This window comes from Beta vulgaris, chromosome 1, assembly GCF_026745355.1.
Source record: "Beta vulgaris subsp. vulgaris cultivar EL10 chromosome 1, EL10.2, whole genome shotgun sequence".
NCBI lineage: Eukaryota > Viridiplantae > Streptophyta > Magnoliopsida > Caryophyllales > Amaranthaceae > Beta > Beta vulgaris.
The window spans coordinates 27,151,754-27,172,120 of NC_079202.1; the positions used below are offsets into that span (position 1 = coordinate 27,151,754).

Consider the following 20,367-nt stretch of genomic DNA (forward strand, 5'->3'; position numbering starts at 1 on the left):
AGATAGATATAGATAGATATAGATAGATATAGATAGATGGTAATGCTATTATATCTATGTCGCTAGTTGTTAGCGACCATAGTGTTCTCTCACTGGGTATTGTTGAGTTACTGGCAAATTGTTCTCGTCCAACTTGTTAACGTCCCGACGATTTTCACAAGACATCAGGCAGATTTGTATTTTGCCACCATGTAAAGCCGACGTCATGATGGGGGTACAGTCATTTTAAAGTTATAACTGCCGACGACATTTCGTCTATCTCCCTGACGAACACATGTAAGTTTTTATGTATCTCCTATATGTATTCTGAAGTCCTTTAGTCCAAACGATACGTCTGAACGACCAATGATGACTTTTATTAAGTCCAAACGATACGTTTGAACGACCAAAGATAGCTTACTGAGCGCCTGACCATCCTCTAGGAACGTCAGAATAACGACCGAGACACATACATGCGATATAAAACAAAGACATAAGAACAATTTTGCCAAAGTTCAAAAGCATCAACGTAATGGTCACCCCCGTAGGTGACCCAAAAAGTTTCAACGACAAATAGTTATGGCCACCCCCGTGGGTGACCCAAAAGTACACTACAAACGGTCACTCTTTCAAGTGGCCTATAACAAAAGTTTGATTAATGTTTAGATAAGAGGGGGATGATATAAAGGGCCTAAAAAATAAACGGCAGGGACCTCTTCAGCTTCCTTCTCCTCGGACGCTTCAGCTGGTAAGACAATAGTTGGAGCCTCCTTCTCGGTTTCAGGCTCAGGGGGCACATCAGACGCTATGAACCCAGCATAAGACGGATCCCATGAACTGGAGATATAGGTCAATGTCCTTTTGTGGCGTCCACGACGCCGTCTTCTTCATTAAAAACTGATACATCAGCTTAGCCCTGAACCTAGTTGTCACCTCAGCCTCGAGCATGTCCAGCTCGTTCTTCTGTGCGTCAACGCTTGCCTGGAGCGTCGTGATTTCATGACGAGAAGATTCCTCTAACTTAGTCGCCCTCTACCATATCTCTTCCAGCTCCTCCCCATTCTTCTGTAAAGCTTTTTTCATGTCCTCCATGACCTTCTTGCAAGACTCCACCTCATCGCTTTTGGACTTCACGTCCAATTCAGCCTTCTCCATTCTCTGCTTCATGGTCAGATGACCCTTCAGCAGAGAGGAGATCTCCCTCTTAGCCATTAGGAGATGTTGAGAACACTGCATAAAAAGACATGATACGCGTCACTTAGAGAGTCAAAAGTTATTGTCATAATGAGCATAATGTATGAAAAAGACAACCAAGGGTCTAAACCTGAAATAGGAGCTCAAGCCCATATGACATCATGCGAGGAAGAGTATGTTCCTTGATCCTCTCCATTGCACTAGGAAAAAGGAATCTGTCCGCTTCGAGCCATATGGAACGTTCCAACGACATGAAGTCGTTGGGGACGGTCACAGTATAGGAAGGACCGCTTTTGTCTGGGGGAGCTAGGAAGTCAGTTTTGCGCGTCTTTGACGCGACGTCAAGCTCGTCGTCTAAGTGAACGACAACCGATGTATCCTTCTTAGACGACGTTGACGCCACATCAGTAGAGGACTCCCTCTTACACTTGCGCAACATTTCAGCCAGCGCTTGCCCGTGCAGACTCCCCATAGGACGCGATTAAGATGAACCTGTCCGGAAGTGATTGATTCATTAGTGTAAAACCTTCCCTGGTAGAGTCCTACCCAAAGAGTAAAAGGAAGAAGAGGAATTTAAATTAGATAGACTAACCAGAAGCCATAGATGAACAACTGTCTTGAGAAGCAAAGAGAACCCTTCTGAACTGCCTGTCCTCCTCTAACACCTTCAAAAACTTGTCACAGAGACTTTGAGATTCGTCGCGATGCGACAGTAGTTTTGGGTTAAGACCTGCTGTAATAGCCCTAAGAAGCCCTAACTCAAAACCCTGATTATGTGCTAAAGCATGAGATCGTATTAAAGTAACTACAGAGCAGTCTAACTGTGTATTTCCTATGATATTATGTTTAATTAGTTAACTTATATGTTTTACGTAAGTTAATTGACTACTTCATATAGAGTTATAGGATTTTAAGGTTCTAGGTGGAATTAGTTACTTGAAACTATCAGTTATGCTAAGTTTCATTGTTGTAGTGCTTAAAGTAGATTAGAATACTCTCCAACACCATACGAGGGCAAAAGTAGGTAAGATCTACCATTCTTATTGGATAAGAAGACTTTGGAAACCAATAGACAAGTTGAAAAGTCCTTGAGAGCCTTAAACATTAAGATTAGTGGAGGTTTGGGCTGTTACAAGTGGTATCCGAGCTAAATTAAGACATTAGAATGTATAAGTATGACTATTCTATGTTATTATAAGGTGATTACTATGAAGTTTGAGTTGGACTAGTTGTTAATTGATGTTATGTTTTGATGATGTAGATGAATCCAGGAAGTAGAGGGGAGCCAATAGTGATTGAAACTTCTGATTCTGAGGATACATGGACAGACCCTTTTGAAAGCATAGGTGAAGATATTCCAGGGGTTCGTGAACCAGACACTCTATTCTCTGCTAGCTTATGTTATACTGATGCACCTGCTTGTGCAAGACAAGTAATGAAGGCAATTGTGGAATATAATCAAGTAATGGGCCGGGGAGAAGAAACCCATATGCTCGTCCGGAAGTTCAAGCTTATGCATTAGTAAAGACTTTGCCTTTGAATGATCCATGGAGAGATCTTATGGAAGAATACTGGAAGATATTAGACTATTATATTCCTGACAGAGAATTAAGGGGTCAGAAATCGACTATGTTACGATAGACAAGAAGTTGATACAATGGAACGTCACGGTTGAGGAAGTTTATAGGAGGATCCAAGAAGTGGATCGTAAGGGGAGAAAAGAGGGTACTATCATATCATATGAAGAGTATAAGACAGGAAAATGAAGGAAGTAGAGGCTCAAATAGATTGGGAGAATGCTAGAATGGGTGGTGGTAACAAGAATATGGAAGTGCCTCCTAAAAAGAGGAAGTTTGAGGATGAAGCAGGTCCTAGTAGGATAACTAAAAGCAGGGTTGAAGAAGTTAATCAGCCCGAGAAAGACCATAAGGAAATTGAGTATATAAATATTAGTTCTGATAGTGAAGAAACTGAAGAGGAGGATCCGGAAATGGAAATAGAAGAGGTTGAGATAGAAGATGACGGAATAGAAGATCAGAACATAGAAGGAGATGAAGATATCGAAGATGAAATCAGTTACTCTTATGAGGGTAGCTCAAGTTACGATTCGGATTTCAAACCAGGACAGATAGATTCAGGGAGTAGTAGTGACAGCGGTTACGTACGAGATACTTTTCGACTAGATTAGATTGTTGGAAGGAACTTAAAGTGAAAATGATTTTTTTTTGGGTATATGATGTTAGGATATATATAAGTATACTAACTTTTGGGCCTATGAGCCGTGTATATGTATTAGAATATAGTAGTATTAACTAATGTAAATAGATATACATATGTAGCTAGTATTATTGATTACTCGGATATGGTTGTATAAGTTGAAACTATATGCTTCTATATAAGAGCAAATTTTGGTGTGCATATGTGATTGTTCTTTACTTTACTTTTATGTTATGTGCTTAATTTAATAAGGGAAGGTAATAGTATTTCATTTTCTTTAATTAGGATGGTAGGAACTAGAGCTGGTGCTTCATCATCAGGATCTGGTGACTCAACTCACCAAATGGAGGCTAGAATTAACCAGTTAGAAAATATGAATACCCGATTGTTGAATCTGTTGGAGAATAACCAGGCAAATAAGGATACAGATGATGAGGGAAAGTTTTATAAAAGGTTAGCATCACACAATCCTAGGACTTATGATGGGGAACCTGATCCAGTAAAGTTCGAGGATTGGATCGCTTATATGGAAAAACTCCTGGATATGGTGAATTCCCAACCAATCTAAGAGTGAAGTTAGCATCATTCTATTTAGATGGACAAGCAGATATGTGGTGGAAGACTGTGAAAAATATTGCTCAACGACCTGATTTTACTTGGGATAAGTTCCTTGAGAAATTACGGGAAAGGTTTTATCCTCCAGCACTTCAGACTAAGAAGGAGTGTGAATTCCTTACCAGGGTAAGATGTCGATAGTAGAATATACGGCGAAGTTTGTCGAGCTATCCCGATTCGCACCTGACTTAGTGAAGTCGGAAAAGTTCAAGGTGACACGGTATTTCGAAGGATTGAATTTCACTTATCAGAAGAGAGTTGGACATTGTATCAATTTTCAAGAATTATATGATAGAGCATTGGCGCAAGAAAGGATTAGTGAAAAAGAGAACGAAATAAACAAAAGAAGGAATTTTGGTAGCGAGGAAGAAGAGAAAAGTAAGAAGCCTCGAGTTGTTCAACCGATTGTACGTACGCCAAACTTTCAACAACCTACTCAACCCAAAAATCGAGGATGTTTTCGATGTGGAAGGATGCATTTTGGAAGGAATTGTGAAGGAAAGTCTATATGTTTTGAGTGCAAGAAACCTGGGCACATTGCTAAAGACTGCCCCGAAACGACTAAGAAGAATGTGAAGGAAGCTGGATATGTAAGAACACAAACTGGACCTAGCAGATTCGGAATGAGTAATGCAAAAGGGAACCAAGGTGCATCGACTTTTAATCGCAATAATCAAAGAGGATCGTATGCCAATCCAGGGAAGGTAGCTGGAAGAATGTATGCCATGGGCACTGAAGAAGAGGCACAACCCGAGTTTGTCGAAAATGATAATCTGGATGCCAATGGAAGCGGGGAGGCTGAACTTGTTAAAGATGGAGGTAATGTAATCTCCGGAACTTTCCTTGTGAATTATGTACCTGCATATGTTCTTTTTGATTCTGGAGCATCCAACTCCTTTATATCCCATTCGTTGCTTAAAAGATTGAATCCAACCCCAAAACAGTCAAAAATTGACTTAGCAATAGACCTTCCTGATGGTTTACGAGTTAAGTGTGAGAATTTATGTAAAGAATGTTGTATAAGTATAGCGGGTACTGAGTTGATGGCCGATTTGGTACAATTTGAATTAGGGTATTATGATGTAATTTTGGGAATGGACTGGCTTAGTAAATATGAAGCTGTAATTGAATGTGAAGCACAGACGATCCAGTTAAAAACTCCACAAGGTGGTAAAATCGTATATCAAGGAGTTATGAAGAAATCGAGAGTGAAAATTGTTTCCATGATGAAGATTGCTAAGGAGGTAAGAAGAGGGAGAAATGCTTATTTGTGCCATGTAATTGACACAACCACAAGTCCCTTAAAAGTAGAAGAAATTCCGATAGTGAAGGAATTCCCAGATGTATTTCCGGAAGAATTACCTGGATTACCCCCTAGACGTTAGTGAACTTTCACATCGATTTAGTGCCAGGAGCTACGCCTATTTCCAGAAGTCCATACCGTATGGCCCCTGCAGAGATGGTTGAATTAAAGAAACAATTAGAGGAGTTGTTGCAGAAGGGATACATTAGACCAAGTGTATCTCCATGGGGAGCCCCTGTGTTATTCGTTAAGAAGAAAGATGGAACAATGAGACTGTGTATAGATTACAGGGAGATTAATAAAATTACAGTCAAGAATAGATATCCTCTTCCTAGAATAGATGATTTATTTGACCAGTTAAAAGGTGTTGAGGTTTTCTCCAAGATAGATTTGAGATCAGGATACCATCAAATGAGGATTGCTGATGAAGATATTTCTAAAACAGCGTTTAGAACAAGATATGGTCATTATGAGTTTGTGGTAATGCCTTTTGGGTTGACGAATGCTCCAGCTGCATTTATGGATTTAATGCAGAGATATTTTAAGGCTTATTTAGATCAATTCGTAGTGGTCTTTATTGATGATATACTAGTGTATTCGAAGAATAAAAGAGACCACGAGGATCATTTACGGATAGTATTAAATGTACTGAGAGAAAAGAAGTTATATGCTAAGTTAAGTGTAATTTTTGGTTATCTGAAGTATCATTCTTAGGGCATGTAATTTCAAAAGAGGGAGTGATGGTTGATCCTGAGAAGATAAAGGCGATTGTGGAATGGCCAGTACCAACAAATATCTCAGAAGTACGGAGTTTTATGGGTTTAGCAGGGTATTATAGGAAGTTTGTGGATAACTTTTCAAGGATTTCCCTACCTATTACATCACTGATACGGAAAAATGTGAAATTCCAATGGTCGGAAAAATGTGAGAAGGCTTTTCAAGAATTGAAGCGAAAGCTAACTAGCGCACCCGTGTTAACCCTGCCGACTGATAAGGAGGAATATGAGATATACAGTGATGCATCAAAAGAAGGGTTGGGATGTGTATTGATGCAGAAAGGGAAAGTTATAGCTTATGCCTCTAGACAATTGAGACCTCATGAGGGAAATTATCCTGTGCACGACTTGGAGTTAGCTGCTGTTGTATTTGCTTTGAAGTTGTGGAGACACTATCTATATGGTGTTCCATGTAAAATCTTTACTGATCATAAAAGTTTAAAGTATATCTTCACACAGAAGGAATTGAATATGCGACAGCGAAGGTGGTTGGAATTGATCAAGGACTATGAGATAGACATCCAATATCATCCAGGAAAAGCCAATCGAGTGGCTGATGCTCTAAGTCGAATACCTAGAAGAATGGTGAATGGACTCATTTCTGTACCACAAGAAATTTATGAGGAGATGAGGAGATTAGACCTAGTCATTGTACAAAAAGGAGAAGCTCAAGGTATCCTTAATGCAATGACTATTCAACCAACTTTATTCGATGAAATTATTCAGAAACAACAACATGACCCATTCCTGAATAACATAAGATGTAAGATAGAAAATGGGGAATCTACTGATTTTCACCTTCATGAGAATGGAGGTATTATGATTCATAATCGATGGTGTATTCCAGATGACCGTGAATTGAAGGATAAAATTTTAAGGGAATCCCATAATAGCCCTTATTCCATTCACCCAGGAAGAGATAAACTTGTGAAGGACCTCAAGAAAACATTTTGGTGGAAGGGACTTAAACGAGATGCTTCGAGATTTGTGGCAAAGTGTTTGACATGTCAAAAGATTAAATTCGATCGAGGGAAGATGCCAGGGATGCTACAACCTTTACCAATACCTGATTGGAAGTGGGACTCTGTATCTATGGATTTTATCATAGGATTGCCTCGCTCAAGAAAGTCAAAAGATTCTATATGGGTGATTGTGGACAGACTGACAAAGACGGGTAGATTTATTGCCATGAAGACTACTTGGACAATGAAGCAGATGGCAGATGCTATATTCAAGAGATCATACGATTGCATGGTACCCCACGGACTATCATCTCCGATAGAGATACTCGTTTTCTATCCCTTTTTGGGAGAAGTTACAAGAAGCATTTGGAACACGACTAAATATGAGTACAGCATTTCATCCGTCTACTGATGGACAGACAGAAAGAACAATTCAAACACTAGAAGACATGCTACGAGCTTGTGTAATGGAACTCCAAGGATCATGGGAGGATCATTTACACTAATTGATTTTCATATAATAATAGCCATCATTCAAGCATTGGAATGGCTCCTTATGAAGCACTGTACGGTCGAAGGTGTCGTATGCCGATATGTTGGGATGACTTAAATTATCAAGTATCAACTGGACCTGAATTAATTCAAGAGACAATGGAGCATATTAAAATGATTCAGGAAAAGATGAAAGCGGCACAAGATCGTCAGAAGAAGTATGCTGACTTAAGAAGGAGAAAGTTAGAATTTGAAGTTGGAGATAAAGTATTTCTCAAGATTTCACCTACACGGGGAGTGAAAAGATTTGGAGCAAAGGGGAAACTAAGTCCAAAGTATGTCGGTCCATATGAGATTCTGAGTAGAGTTGGAGAGGTAGCATACGAACTTGCTCTACCCGTGGAACTGTCCAAAGTACATAACGTGTTTCATGTGTCTCAATTGAGGAAATATATTCATGACCCATCCCACGTGCTATCCTATGAACCACTGAAGATAGATGAGACATTAACATATGAAGAAAAACCGTTACAAATATTAGACCATCGAGAAAAAGTATTAAGACAGAAAACAATTCCGCTTGTAAAGGTGTTGTGGTCTAATCACGGAGAAGAAGAGGCTACTTGGGAAAAAGAATCTGATATGCGGGATCGATATCCACAATTATTCCAATAAGGTAAATATTTCAAGTTTCGAGGACGAAACTTCTTTTAAGAGGGGTAGAATGTAATAGCCCTAAGAAGCCCTAACTCAAACCCTGATTATGTGCTAAAGCATGAGATCGTATTAAAGTAACTACAGAGCAGTCTAACTGTGTATTTCCTATGATATTATGTTTAATTAGTTAACTTATATGTTTTACGTAAGTTAATTGACTACTTCATATAGAGTTATAGGATTTTAAGGTTCTAGGTGGAAGATAGTTACTTGAAACTATCAGTTATGCTAAGTTTCATTTGGTTGTAGTGCTTAAAGTAGATTAGAATACTCTCCAACACCATACGAGGCAAAAGTAGGTAAGATCTACCATTCTTATTGGATAAGAAGACTTTGGAAACCAATAGATAAGTTGAAAAGTCCTTGAGAGCCTTAAACATTAAGATTAGTGGAGGTTTGGGCTGTTACACCTGCAGTAGAAACGATGTAAGAGTGGTGTTAACGACACGACACCAACTTAGAAAGACTAAAAATAAACACACCTTCGGTATTCCAGCCGCCAACCAGAGACGTCCCGGCTTCCCCTAGCGACGACCTCTTCACAAACACAAACATGTTTTTCCAACCTCTGTCATTTGACTGTATCCCCCCGACCAGAGGCTCTAACCTCGCCTTTGCACGCAAGGCTATCCTATTTTTCGCTTTGACCCTAATTTCATAATGTAACAGCAAGTCGTGGAGGGTGAAGGCTTCGTCCCACGATGCCGTCACCCTGTCGATGACGCTCAAGATCCTCCAGACTTGGGGAATAATTTGCCCTGGGCTGATCTGGTAAATCTGCATCAGATCCCTTGCCAGGGGGGTGAAAGGAAGTCTAAGACCTATTTTGAAAGGGTATTCATAGAGCACTACCCAGTTTTTGGGACACGACTCTAGGGGTTCGTCAGGATCCGCATTTCTAATAAAAATACTCTCAGGCAAATTTCCTAAATCCAAAAATCTTAAAAGATCCTCTTCTGACATCGTTGAAAGTTCATCCTCATTTTCTACCCTTAGTTCTACAGCTTTCTCTTTCCCTTTCGATTTCTCTTGGTTTTTTACAAAAGTCCTAATGTTGCGTCTACTAGGTGCCATGAGAACAGTAGAGGAATAGAAAGTAGAGCAAATCAAAGGAAAAAACGAGCGAAAAAGTGCGAAATTACCTGGTGTCAGCGATCGGTTTTCCGATGAAGAGAATAATGGAAGTTATGGAAGTTACCTTACTTAAAGAGAGAGAAAGATTTGATGAAGTTACAGTAAAAGTTGTGATTTCTTAGCCGCCTAAGTTATTTATGCCAACAACGAGTAATCATGACAATCGTGCCAACGGTTATAATTAAAACGGCTATTTAAAAACAAAAGTACCATTTGTATTTTGAGACTCTTGGACTACCAAAAATAACCGCTCAAACAGATCTCCTTTCCCTCCAAGCGTCTCTTTGGAAATCTTCTTTTTTTCTATAAATTGACAAGGGCGAGATTTTTTGCGATTTGTGGTATCTTAATGACTTGAGCAGAATTTCATTTGATTTATTGATTTTTTAACAATTCTCTCATGGGCTTTGTGCCACCCCAATTCAACAATTGGGGGCAAACTGTTATGGCTGAATTTTTTGACAGGATGACGTTGACGTGATGACGCGATGACTCGATGACGTGATACCATCTGACGTGATGACAAAGTAAATGCAACCCGAAGACACAGCGAAGGATGCAAGATTGAGAGTAGGGCATTGAATAGTAACGGTCCAGCCAAATAAGGAAAGAGTGTTATAAGCCATAAATTCAGCCGTTAAATGGGACAACATCAAGACGTTGGAGAGTGAGCATGGAAAATCTCCCACGATTAAAGCGTGAAGTTAATGTAATAATTAGGGACTTCATTTATGTATTCGTTGGGAAAAAGACAAGGAAAAAAGAAGGCATATAAAAGGGAGAGAGAGGTCATTGACATGTTTTTTTACGCAATATTGTTGGAAGAACATTAGAGAGAACTAAGCATTCTTGTAAGCGACGGTCAGTCACAAAGAAAGATAGTAACTATATTAGTTTGGTGGATCTCCAACCACCCGCGGTTTTTTACCCATCTTCATTGGGGTTTTCCGCGTCACCACTTTTGTGTGTCCATCCCCTTTGATCCCCCTTTGCATTCTTTTGTGGCATTGTCTTTAACATCATCTGGTTGACCTGTCCCACAAACTTTTATTTCATCGTAAGTGATAAATTTTAGCATAAACACCTCTTATCACAGATGAACATAGGGCTATTTTAACTGCTCGATACATTGTGGAGGAGATTAAAAAAGCTCTATTCTCTATTCCAGGTTGTAAAGCACCAGGCACAGATGGTTTTGGATCCTACTTCTACAGGGATGCATGACCAGTTATAGGAGAAGAAGTGGTGGCTGCAGTGCTAGATGTGCTTCAGAGTGGGAGAATTCTGAAAGAGGTAAATTCTACTGTTATAACACTAATCTCCAAGACTAAATGCGCTAAAAATGTTACAGAATTTAGACCTATTGACAGGTTAAAGTCGTATCGCCTTATCAAAAGTAATCCTAAAATCCTCTAACAAATAGTAGTCAGGGAAGTAGGGTCGAATCCACAGAGAAACAGTGTTCTTTTCCTAATTGTCAATCAAATCTAGAGTATAGGAACGAGTGTTTGTGAGTAATTATACTAAACTAGACTATAACTATATCAAGAATTATCAATAAGAAAAAGTCTAGGGTATAGGTTCACCAATGATCAATATTTCGGGATGAAACACAAAAATCAACAATTAATAATGCAGTTAAATAGGTTAATTCGCTCTCTCAAGTCTAAATCAACCATAGAACGGTATTAACAGGCTCTCGAAATTTATTAATACCAACTCTACCTATTGAAACCAGCCTTAATATCAAGTTTATACCTCTCGGCGCATAACCTAATATTGCAACAATATAACAATCAAATCAGGCCAAATTGGATTGAAAAGACATAAAAACATTCAATAGGAATCAACATGCATCAATAAAATCAATACTTTAATAAACATCCCTTCCTAATTGATCATGGATCCCTCTAAACCCTAGAAATAGACTACTCAATCATAATTGGGGAAGACATATTCATAGTTAAATAAGCAAACATGAATTAATAATCAAGGATTGAATAGCAATAAGAAGAGAAAAGAAATAATACCAATTGTAGAACCAATCTTGCAAAAATCAAAGCTTCTATTGAAAATTCAATGTAATTGGGGAAAAAACAAAACTAGGGTTCTTCACTAATTGAGAGAAAAAGAGTTCTAATCTTTAATGAATTAATGATGGAAAAAAAATAAAATAGAAAAATAATATAGGAAATAATAATATTCCCTTGAGTCTTTATACCTTTCTATTTCCTAAAACAACTAGAAAAATAGAGTCTAATTCGTCAAAAGATAAAGCCCTATTCGACTAGGAAACCCATAATAACCCGCGGGCGCGGGTTTTCGGCCTGCAAAACAGCGTCAACTTGTAAACTAGAAGTCGTCTCGGGCGTGTGATACACCGTTGGAAAGCTCTTCAAGTCTAGTTTCCAACCCCACTCGAATCACTAAATTCCGATCTCTGGATAATGAGTTATGATCAAAAGAGTGCACATGACTCAATTTCCATGCTTCTTTTAATATGTTTCCGCTATGTTTGGATTGCAATCCGACTCTAAGATGTCGTTTGGACTTCTCATTTGACTTAGCTCCTCCCTAGATGCTTCTCATGCTTATGCTTGTCCAATAATACTTCAATTGTGTTCTCAATACCTGAAAACTATCAAAAACACCGAAAACACACACAAGAGTGATATCTTCTTAACTTAAGTAACTAATATGCAATTATGGACTAAGAATGCAACTAAATGATCCTAAAATGCAACCTAAATGCATATTGAAATGCCTATATTAATATGACTCATCAAACTCCCCCAAGCTAAACTGTTGCTTGTCCTCAAGCAATCAAACAATAGACACGGGAAGAAAATGATAACCTACAATATGGGACTAAAACAGGGTCAAGCACACAATCCAAACCACGAGAGATATCAATCCTACATGAACCAAGCATCGAGTATCAATGAAACAAAGCCGCATAACACGTCATGTGACCAATCAACTCAACAATCTTACCACAAACCCTTTCCCCCAAGCTGGATTTAACAAAACTTGACATACCTCACTATAGATATGTGAACTAATACTCTCTTGTGTTTAGGGCGAAAATCAATGACACTCAACGATCTCAACCTATATATATCAACTCAGAAGAAGCAGTACTCTTTAACTTTGACCTTTTGACTCGCCTTCAACACGAAAAATGCAACACACAAAGATCAAGAGGGCTTTCAAGGGTTGTAATGAGGCTATAGGGTTAAGGGTATGGATCATATTTTGGGAAATGGGGTGGAAAAGCCAAGAAGGGGAGCAAATATCAATGAAATAATGGCCTAACAAATCATTCACAGCTTCAAATAACACCATCATTACCAAAATATCGCCACATTATCTTCATGCATAGTAACCCATATATACCTTTTCACTTACTTTCAAAAATAGTTCCACTTTCTTTGTTTATTTCATTTCTTTTCCTTCATTCTTTTTCTATATTGCCAAAATCTCTTTGAACCACATTCGAATCTGATGATAAAGCTCATTAATAACACTTTCCTTCAACAAAGCCACGCATTAACTACATCCATGTAATACAGTATGACCAAAACTAACACTTGCTCCCCCAAGCTAGGCTTGGGACAATAATCAAATGAGGTTAAGGTTTGTAAGATGGGTGAAAGTAGCAAGCAAAGGTCAGGAAAGCTCAGCGGGGCTAGAGACGGGAATTATGTAAACAAGTACAACTCTGGAGCTAAAATCATGAAATGAACGCCTCAATCATATCAAATAGTGTACACAATCAAGTATCAAGGAGTACCAGGTCAAAATCAAGATCAATACATCAACTGAGGAACTAATCACTCATGAAAGAACATAACTGACACAGATTCGTCAGTTTATTAGGCATAGAAGCTCACATGGGTCAATTTTGTCTGCACAGTAAAATTAAAGCCAGCCAGAGAGATCAAACATTCTTACCAAGGCCAATCAATCGTGTCACAATTATGCTATGAAGAATCATGAAACCACTGTACAACAAAGCCGAAGAGCTGTAGTTGAGATATCCACAAAGTTCTCGAAGGTGTGCCAACAATAGTCCCATAGGTGAAAACGAGAATGAAATGAGCTAGCTAAAATGCAACTATGATGCAACTAAGAAAGCAGTATATTTTTTTCGTTACACGTAAAATCCTATTCCTAATGAACAAGCAAAAGTGTGTAACAACTACAAAGCAATAAAAACTACACTAGAAAGCAATAGAGGATAGAATATCCCTCCCCCAAGCTAAATACAGCACAATGTCTCACTGTGCCAAAAGTAAGGGAAGGGAAAAAAGAAAGCTCACGCAACGGGAGCTTCGTCCATCGAGGATGGACCAGGAGTAGTGTCGATGGCAATTAGAACTTCATCACGAGCTAAGCACCAATCAAGATTGATCAACAATAAACAACTTGAATAGCAACTAAGTATCAATGATGAGTAGTAGGCACAAATAATAAGTGTTCAAAATTCGGAATGAAAGTGAACAAATCGAAAAATTACTACCACGTGAAGTACAAGATTGATTGATGTAGGGGACTTGATTGAGGAAATCCAAGGATGTGTCCAAGAGTCCCAATTAAAATTTCAAAGCACCTTCAAGAAGAAACCGCAAGTCAATGAGAAAGGTTGGGGTTAGTATGTGAATGGAAAAGGGAGGGAGGTGGCTTTGGGTGTCGCTTCACCGACGGGTCGGACGCCGGTCGGACACCCGACGAAGCATCGAGAGAGGTGGGGAGAGTGTTTGAGGTTGGGGTTTTTTTTTTGTTTGTTTTGGTTTTGTGCCGATGGTGGTAGGGGAGTTCGAAATCCCGCGGGCGGACTAGAAAAATGGTGATGTGGGGGAAATTTTGGCTGTGGGAGCGGGCTACACCCCGCGGGCTGGTAGAAGGTGGTGTGAGAGGGGATTCGAATTCCCACGGGCGCGGGATAAATCCCGTGGGTGAGCAGTAATTGTCAATATAAAGCATGTGAATCCCGCGGGCGCATGTTTGAGCTCGTGCTTTCACCCAGGGTCAAAATTAGCAAACCAAAACCACTAAACAACACTTGTTAGCATGGTTAGTCTAATAAAAAAAATGAAGATTGAATTCAAGTGAATTCAAAAACTAAAAGAAACTACGAGAAGAAACTAACTAACTAAAAAAAAGAAACGAATTCAAGTGAATTCAAAAACACAAAAATAAAAATAAATTGAATTCAAGTAAATTCAAGATGCAAATATTTTTGTTCTTTTCTTTTGTTTAGAGAAATGAAGAGTAAAAGGAAAAACAAGAGTTAGAGATTCGGGTTGCCTTCCGAATAGCGCTGGTTTATGCAGGTCCCGCACGACCGTTTACCTTTACATTACACACAGATCGATCGAACCTCTTTACCTGTTGGCATCCATCAAGGTCAAATTCTTCACTTGCTAGCATCTTCTCAATAGCAACTACTTCATTGCTCCACATACTACCATCACCTGTAGAAGAATCAAGATAAACTACCGCCTCCAAGGGGTCTCTATAGAGAGCTTGGGGCATGTTATCATGGCAAATTACATCAACCACATCAATACTCCAACACTTTTCCTCTAGCATAGGACTTTTCAAAGCAGTGCTTAGATTAAAAGTGACCTCATCATCTCCAATAGATAGTGTAAGCTTACCATTTTTCACATCAATGACGGCACCTGCAGTATGAAGGAATGGCCTACCCAAAATGATTGGAATTTGCCTATCTTCCTCCATATCAAGTATAACAAAGTCCACGGGAATAAAGAATTTACCTACTCTAACAGGTACATCCTCTAAAATACCTAGGGGATATTTAACAGAACGGTCAGCCATTTGTAGAGTAATATTGGTAACTTTCAAACTTCCCATATTCAATTTTGAGGAAACAGACAATGGCATAAACTCACACTAGCCCCCAAATCACATAAAGCTTTATCAATGAACAAACTACCAATGTGACAAGGTATAGAGAAACTACCGGTCTTTTAATTTTGGTGGAGTTTATTTTGTAAAAGGCACTACATTCTTCAGTAAAAGCAACGTCTCCACCTCTTAAAAGCCCTTTTCCTAGTCAAGATATCTTTCATAAATTTGCATAAGCAGGCACTTGAGTAATTAATTCCGTGAAAGGAACTGTTACCTGAAGATTCTTGACGACTTCCAAAAACTTACCAAATTGCTTGTCTAGCTTACTCTTAGGTGACGATTGGGGAAAGGAAGTTTGATAGGAGGAATCTCAACAGCAGGCTTTTTGGCTTCATTGGTCTCTTCATGTTCAGTTGCTTGCTGAGAGTTATCCTTGTCATTTTTAGCTTCAGCTGAGACCTGTTCCTCATCATTTTTCACACTCAAAGTATCATCAATAGGCATGGGTGATCCATTGTAGTGAGAACCACTTTGGAGAGTGATGGCATTTGCCGAATCTGTAGGCTGAATAGGTTGTGCTGGAAGAGCACCTTGTTGGCGAGTAGAGTTCGAAGTAGCCAATTGTGCCAACTGATTCTCCAACATCTTATTGTGAGCTAGAATGGACTCAATTTGTGCCTTGTCAGCTTGTCTATCTTTTGCATTTGTAGCATCATATTTCTCATCTCAACCATTATTGGATCGGCAGGAGGTGCTTGTTGAGATGGATTGAAAGATGGTCTAGAAAAACCAGGAGGGTGTTGAGAAGGTTGTTGGTAGTACCTCTGGTTCAATTGTTGTGCTTGTGGTTGTGGTGAGGAGGGTTTAGGACATTAGTGCTCTTGTAAGACAGATTAGGATGATTTCTCAACCCTGGATTGTATGTGTTGGAGTATGGGTTGTTCGGCTGATATGTTTGAAAAGCATTAACTTGTTCGAGAGAACTCCGACACTCTTGTGCCCAATGTCCAACTGTACCACAATTATCACACAAATCATGGATGTAGTACCCAAAGCAGCAACACTTGCAGGAGAGGAGAGTTGCATATTGTCAAGCTTATTGCTGATTGCATTCATCTGTGCAGCTAATAGTGATATAGAATCTATCTCATGCTTTCCACCCTTGTTAGCTAGTCCTCGAGGATTGCCATATTGAGAGTTGTGAATAGCCATCTCCTCGATCAAATCATGTGCAACGTCATTTTCTAGTTTCATGAATCTCCCATTTGCTGCAGAGTCAAGGATAAGTCTCGAGTTGTTCCCCAAACCATTGTAGAATCCCTGAACTAGGAACCATTTTTGTAGACCATGATGGGGACATTCTCTCTGAAGATCTTTAAATCTTTCCCATGCCTCATGTAAAGACTCATCAGTCCCTTGGGTGAAATTTGTAATCTGACTACGCAACCTAGCAGTCTTCTCTGGAGGGTAGTACTTTCTGTAGAAAGCTAGGCCAAGGTATTCCAATCAGTGATCCCAAGAGTGGCTCGATTAATCCCATTGTACCACATCTTTGCCTTGTCTCGAAGTGAAAATGGGAAAAGAATCTCCCGAATCTGATCTTGTGTCACTCCCTGCTGCTTAATGGTAGAGCAATATTGGCAGAAATCTGATAATGAAGATTAGGGTCTTCATTAGGTCCACCACCAAATTGTTTTCTTTCGATCATGTTTACAATGCAGGTTTGATCTCAAATTTACAGCTTCAATTTCAGGCATTTGATTGCTCTTGGGAAGTTCAGCCAAAGAGGGTTGGGAAAAGTCAGTAAGCCTCTGAGCCATCTCTGATTCTGGTGGAGTAATAGAGACAATGCTGGTAGAATCAGAGTCATAATCCAAAGGATTATCTTCCCTTGAATTATCTCGCAACTGTCTGGAAAAGTTCTTCTGTCTATGAAAGGATCTTTCGATTTCAGGATCAAATGTAGGCAATCTGAACTCAAACTCCTGCGCATAGAAGAACTAAAAACAAACAATTAAGAGATTTTGTCCCAAAGAACAAGTGTTCTCTGAGACGAGAGTAATAATCTAGACTCTAAAACAATTAAAGAAAATGGAACAAAACCGTTTCCCCGGCAACGGCGCAAATTTTGACAGGCTAAAGTCGTATCACCTTATCAAAAGTAATCCTAAAGTCCTCAACAAATAGTAGTCAGGGAAGTAGGGTCGAATCCACAGAGAAACAGTGTTCTTTTCCTAATTGTCAGTCAAATCTAGAGTATAGGAACGAGTGTTTGTGAGTAATTATACTAAACTAGACTATAACTATATCAAGAATTATCAATAATAAAAAGTCTAGGGCATAGGTTCACCAATGATCAATATTTCGGGATGAAACACAAAAATCAACAATTAATAATGCAGTTAAATAGTTGATTCGTCTCTCAAGTCTAAATCAACATAGAACGGTATTAACAGGCTCTCGCAATTTATTAATACCAATCTACCTATTGAAACTAGCCTTAATATCAAGTTTATACCTCTCGGCGCATAACCTAATATTGCACAACATATAACAATCAAATTGGCCAAATTGGATTGAAAGACTAAAAACATTCAATAGGAATCAACATGCATCAATAAAAATCAATACTTTAATAAACATCCCTTCCTAATTGATCATGGATCCCCCTAAACCCTAGAAATAGACTACTCAATCATAATTGGGGAAAACATATTCATAATTAAATAAGCAAACATGAATTAATAATCAAGGATTGAATAGGAATAAGAAGAGAAAGAAATAATACCAATTGTAGAACCAATCTTGCAAAAATCAAAGCTTCTATTGAAAATTCAATGTAATTGGGGAAAAAACAAAACTAGGGTTCTTCACTAATTGAGAGAAAAAAGAGTTCTAATCTTTAATGAATTAATGATGGAAAAAAAATAAAATAGAAAAATAAGATAGGAAATAATAATATTTCCTTGAGTCTTTATACCTTTCTATTTCCTAAAACAACTAGAAAAATAGAGTCTAATTCGTCAAAAGATAAAGCCCTATTCGACTAGGAAACCCGGAATAACCCGCGGCCGCGGGTTTTCGGCCTGCAAAACAGCGTCAACTTGTAAAGACTATATCTGGCAAACTAGAAGTCGTATCAGGGCGTGTGATACACCGTTGGAAAGCTCTTCAAGTCTAGTTTCCAATCCCACTCGAATCACTAAATTCCGACCTCTGGATAATTAGTTATGATCAAAAGAGTGCACATGACTCAATTTCCATGCTTCTTTTAATATGTTTCCGCTATGTTTGGATTGCAATCCGACTCGAAGATGCCGTTTGGACTTCTCATTTGACTTAGCTCCTTCCTAGATGCTTCTCATGCTTAAGCTTGTCCAATAATACTCCAATTGTGTTCTCAATACCTGAAAACTATCAAAAACACCGAAAACACACACAAGAGTGATATCTTCTCAACTTAAGTAACTAATATGCAATTATGGACTAAGAATGCAACTAAATGATCCTAAAATGCAACCTAAATGCATCATGAAATGCCTATATTAACATGACTCATCACCTATCTCATGTTGTAATACATTGTACAAATGTATTACTAAGGTCTTATGTTTTTTTTTTTTTTGATTTAAAAGAGGCTACACCAAAGATTAAATAAGAGGAAACCACCACAAAAAGAAAACCAAACAACGCACCCAACTACGGAGGCACTAGGCGTGGTAAAGCCACCCCTTGAACATCCTCCTCTAAAATTCTAGCCAGACTAACAGGAATAAATTCAAGGAACAAAGTTGTACTATCTTGAGCGACTCCCTTATTAGCAAGCCAATCCGCCGCACAGTTTCCTTCCCGATCAATTTGGACTACTTTAACCTCCCAATCCGTCATCAAGAGCAAGGCCCTACATTGCATTATTTCATGGACGTAACTTCCCGCTACTGGAGCCTTGTTGTTCAGCATTTGCACACATGTTAAGCTATCAAGCTGAACTTCCAGTTTGCTAATATGAAGTTCCTTAGCTAATTCAAGCCCCTTCCTCACTGCCATGATTTCAGCTTTGAGCGCAAGACAGTGACCAAAATTAGCAGAGAAAGTTGAGATGAATTTCCCTAAATGGTCCCTGATTATAACACCTCCACCTGCAGCACCAGGTGATCCTTTGGCTGCCCCGTCATAATTTAGAGCATACGAGTCCATCTAAGGAGCTTGCCAAGCCACAAATTTTTGAATTTTTGACCGGTAACAGCGGGCTGCTCGCCTGCTTCTTCCTATCCTCTTCTAGCCTCATTATATCTCACTTGGATAAATGCTCCATAGTCTGTAGGAATGTCTTGCCTTCTGTCAAATACAAAGCAATTCCTCCATCTCCAAATCCACCATTACGTTTCTCTAAATAAATTGTGCCAATACTCATCCATTGACTCATTGACGCAGCTTACATTTGTTTCAAGCCAATCTCTAAGATCATAATGGAAGAAACTTACCTTATTGGCAGGTCCTCCCACTTATTTCCATACTAACCTCGCTGTTGGGCAGTCACGTAGTATGTGTAAAGTAGATTCTTCGTCACCTCCGCAAATGAAACAGTGGGGGTCATTAGTCATGCGACGCTTGAATCTATTAAGGTTCCCCAGAACTCTATCATGGCACGCAACCCACATAAAAGCTCGGATATGCTGCTGTACCGGAGCGTTCCAGATTGCATCCCAACAATTCTCATCAAGGACGTCACTCTCATGGCGCATAATACTAAGAGCTGAACGAATAGAGAATTTGCCTCTCTTTGCATCTTTCTAGTACACCAAGTCTGCAGCTTCTGGATCGTTTTTCAATTCAAAAGCTTGAATAAGTTTAAGGGTATCCTGATGCAATAACGGGGCAATATAATCCCATTTCCAACCTGTTGTATGGTCCCACATTTCCTCCACTGTCGCACCTTCATGTTCTGGAGGAATAGGTTGAATAAGCAACGAACTCAATGGCTTGTCTGTAGCCCACGCATGATCCCATAATTAGGTTGCACGACCATTACCTACCGCCATCTTTAAATCGTCGCATAACAGTCGGGCATTCTCTGTAATTCCCCTCCACACGTTTGAAG

At 39.1% G+C, this 20,367-nt stretch overlaps 1 non-coding gene across 1 annotated transcript; it reads left to right on the forward strand.

The window, feature by feature from the left end:
* Positions 1-16,608: 16,608 nt before the first annotated feature.
* LOC125494515 (small nucleolar RNA R71) lies at positions 16,609-16,715 on the forward strand. The gene has a single exon (XR_007270762.2). It is a non-coding gene; the product is annotated as a small nucleolar RNA R71 (small nucleolar RNA).
* Positions 16,716-20,367: the final 3,652 nt, after the last annotated feature.